The sequence below is a fragment of the Diceros bicornis genome, chromosome 25, assembly GCF_020826845.1.
Source record: "Diceros bicornis minor isolate mBicDic1 chromosome 25, mDicBic1.mat.cur, whole genome shotgun sequence".
Lineage (NCBI taxonomy): Eukaryota > Metazoa > Chordata > Mammalia > Perissodactyla > Rhinocerotidae > Diceros > Diceros bicornis.
Window position 1 is genome coordinate 35,831,430 of NC_080764.1, and position 4,080 is coordinate 35,835,509.

Genomic DNA, 4,080 nt, shown 5'->3' on the forward strand with positions numbered 1-4,080 from the left:
TTTTTAACGTATTGTTGTATGCGATTTGCTAGTATTTTGTTGAGGATTTTTGCATCGATGTTCATCGGTGATATTGGCCTGTAATTTTCCTTTTTTTGTGTTGTCCTTGTCTGGTTTTGGTATCAGGGTAATGTCAGCTTTGTAGAATGAGTTAGGGAGCTTCCCCCCTTCCTCAATTTTTTGGAAGAGTTTGAGAAGGATAGGTATTAAGTCTTCTTTGAATGTTTGGTAGAATTCACCAGGGAAGCCGTCTGGTCCTGGACTTTTATTTTTGGGGAGGTCTGTCATTACTGTTTCGATCTCCTTACTGGTGATTGGTCTATTCAAATTCTCTACTTCTTCTTGGTCCAATTTTGGAAGGTTGTATGATTCTAAGAATTTATCCATTTCTTCCAGATTGTCGAATTGATTGGCATGTAGCTTTTCATAGTATTCTCTTATAATCTTTTGTATTTCTGAGGTGTCTGTTGTAACCTCTCCTCTTTCATTTCTGATTTTACTTATTTGTGCCTTCTCTCTTTTTTTCTTGGTGAGTCTAGCTAAAGGTTTGTCAATTTTGTTGATCTTTTCAAAGAACCAGCTCTTGGTTTTATTAATTTTTTCTATTGTTTTTTTGGTCTCTATTTCGTTTATTTCTGCTCTGATTTTTATTATTTCTCTTCTTCTACTGATTTTGGGCTTAGTTTGTTCTTCTTTTTCCATTTCCTTTAGGTGCATTGTTAGATTGTTTATTTCAGATTTTTCTTGTTTGTTGAGATAGGCCTGTATCGCTATAAACTTCCCTCTTAGAACCGCTTTTGCTGTATCCCATAAATTCTGGCATGTCGTATTTTCATTTTCATTTGTCTCCAGGTATTTTTTGATTTCTTCTTTGATTTCTTCGTTAACCCAGTCGTTGTTCAGTAGCATTTTGTTTAATCTCCACGTATTTGTGGCTTTTCTGATTTTCTTCCTATAGTTGATTTCTAGTTTCATACCGTTGTGGTCAGAAAAGATGCTTGGTATTATTTCAATCTTCTTAAATTTATGGAGACTTGTTTTGTGGCCTAATATGTGATCAATCCTGGAGAATGTTCCATGTGCATTTGAAAAGAACGTGTATTCTTCGGTTTTTGGATTGAATGCTCTGTATATATCTACTAGGTCCATCTGTTCTAGTGTGTCATTTAAGGCCAATGTTTCCTTACTGATCTTCTGTTTGGATGATCTATCCGGTGGTGTAAGTGGAGTGTTCAAGTCCCCTACTATTATTGTGTTACTGTCTATTTCTCTTTTTATTTCTGTTAATAATTGCTTTATATATTTAGGTGCACCTACATTGGGTGCGTAGATATTTACAAGTATTATATCCTCTTGTTGGATAGTTCCCTTGATCATTATGTAATGCCCTTCTTTGTCTCTTTTTACAGTTTTTGTTTTAAAGTCTATTTTGTCTGATATGAGTACTGCTACCCCAGCTTTCTTTTCCTTGCCATTTGTGTGGAGAGTCTTTATCCATCCCTTCACTTTCAGTTTGTGAGTGTCTTTAGGTCTGAAGTGTGTCTCTTGTATGCAGCATATATATGGGTCTAGTTTTTTTATCCAGTCACCCACCCTATGCCTTTTAATTGGAGCATTTAGTCCATTGACGTTTAAAGTAGCTATTGATAAGTATGTACTTACTGCCATTTTTTAACTTTTTTTTTTTTCCTCTGTGTTTTAGTAGTCCTTCTCTGGTCCTTTCTTCTTCTATACAGAATTCATGGTCACTTTAGTTTGACCTCTGTCTGAAAGCTGTGCTCTTTAACTCCCCTCCTCCTTCCTTCTATGTCTTTGATATCATACCTAACCTCTTTTTTGTGCATTTGTATCCATTACGTTTTAATCATGGAAATAGATAATTTTTCCTATTTGTGGTCTTCTCTTTTCCCCTTAAATCAGTCCCTTTAACATTTCTTGTAGCACTGGTTTCTTGGTGACAAACTCCTTTAATTTCTGCTTATCTTTTAAAATTTTGATCTCTCCTTCCATTTTGAATGATAACCTTGCTGGGTAGAGTATTCTTGGCTGTAAGTTTTTTCCTTTTAGCACTTTAAATATATGGTGCCATTCTCTTCTAGGCTGTAAGGTTTCTGCTGAGAAGTCAGCTGATAGCCTTATGGGGTTTCCTTTGTATGTAACTTGACGTTCTCTTGCGGCTTTTAGGATTCTCTCTTTATCTTTAATTCTGGACATTTTGATTATGATGTGTCTTGGTGTGGGCCTCCTTGGGTTTATCTTGTTTGGGGCTCTCTGTGCTTCCTGTACCTGGATGTCTGTTTCGTTCCTTAGGTTAGGGAAGTTTTCATCTATTATTTCTTGAAATAGATTCTCTGCCCCTTTGTCTCACTCTTTTCCTTCCGGGACACCTATAACATGGACGTTAGTGCGCTTGATGTTGTCCCAGAGGTCCCTTAGACTGTCCTCACTCTTTTTAATTCTTTTCTCTTTTACCTGTTCACCTTGGGTAATTTCTTCTAGTCTTTCGTACAGCTCACAGATCCGTTCTTCTGTATCCTCTACTCTGCTTTTGACTCCCTCTATTGAATTTTTCATTTCCAGTATTGTATTCTTCATTTCTGATTGGTTCTTTTTTATATCTTCCATTTCTTTGTTGATATTCTCTCTGAATTCATCTATTCTTCTCCCCAGATCAGTGAGCATCCTTAACACTCTTAGTTTGAACTCTCTGTCGGGTAGCTTGCTCATTTCTGTTTCACTTAGTTCCTTTTCTGGGGTTTTGTCCTGTTCCCTTACTTGGAATGTATTCCTTTGCCTTCTCATTTTGCCTCTTTCCCTGTGCTTGTGTCTATGTATTAGGTAGGTCAGCTACGTCTCCTGCTCTTGGAGAGGTGACTTTATGTAATTGATGCCTTAGGAGGCTTCCAGTGTGCTTCCCTCAGTTCTCAATGTTCCAGGGGTGACCCCTATGTGGGCTACGTGTGTCCTTCTGTTGTGGCCTGTTTGCTCTCCCTGTAGGCGCCTAGGGAGGCCGAGTTATGTTCCTGGCCAGCTGTTGTAATGCTCAGCTGCTTGTAGTTGTTGTGGGCCCTTCAGTCTCTTTATGAGGTGTGGGGAGCCCCAGCACAGTTGGCTGCAAGTTCTAATACCACATTTGTGTTACAGTATTTCTTTTAAGTGAGTAGGCCCCCAGCGTGGTAGGTTGTTAGGCTCAGGGCCTTACAATTGCTGTAAGCCTGTAGCCTGTTAGGTCTCTTGTCAGCTCTCTGAGGATTGCAGCTGGGTGGGGCTGGCCTCAGGCACAGGAGCACCCAATTGTTTCAGGCTTTGGAAGGTGGGGCAAACCTCCTATGTGGGTCTTTGAGAAGCACAAGTCTTCTGCAGCTGACAAGCCCTGCCACCCACAGGTCCACACACACAGTCAACACAGTCCTGCCCCATGTGAGCGCCCCGACCTCCCCAAGTGGACCCAGTCTCTCCACAGTGGGAGCCCCTCACACTCCACCACCGCCCCACACTCTCCACCCGCTCCTTGTGCACACCCTGCCCCGCTCAAGTCAGCTCAGTTGCCAGGCTGCAGAGAATCCAGTCACCAATCTATGCTGGCCCACAGGTTGCCTGACTGCTTGTTGTTGGGTGGTGCCAGTCTCTAGGGTGGGCTGCCTGCCCTGGCTGAGCTGGATTAAATCGGTGCTCTAGTGGGTGGGGCAGACCCTGGGCTAGCAGGCCTCAGGGAGAACTCCAATGGCGTCTGTGTCAGCACGCTCACACCAGGCCACAACAATGGCCGCCGCCAATGTCCCAGTCTCTGGAGAGGTCTCACCCCTCACCGAGATGCACTCAGGGTCTATTAGGTGAGTCTCTTGTCACCAAAGCACTGTGCACCTTTCTTTCTGGTGATTTTAGGATGCTTTCTGAAATAGATGAGTTTGCGCACGGGCTCTTTAAGAGCCAGTTTTAGTTTCTTTGTGAACCGGGTTTTTGAGGGTGCTCCCCAATGTTTTAGTAGCAGGCACAGTCAGATATTATGCCGCTGGTCTCGATTGTGCTGGGTCCACAAAATGCCCCCAGCGGGGGCGCTCCCCGGCTCAGGGCCCCGCG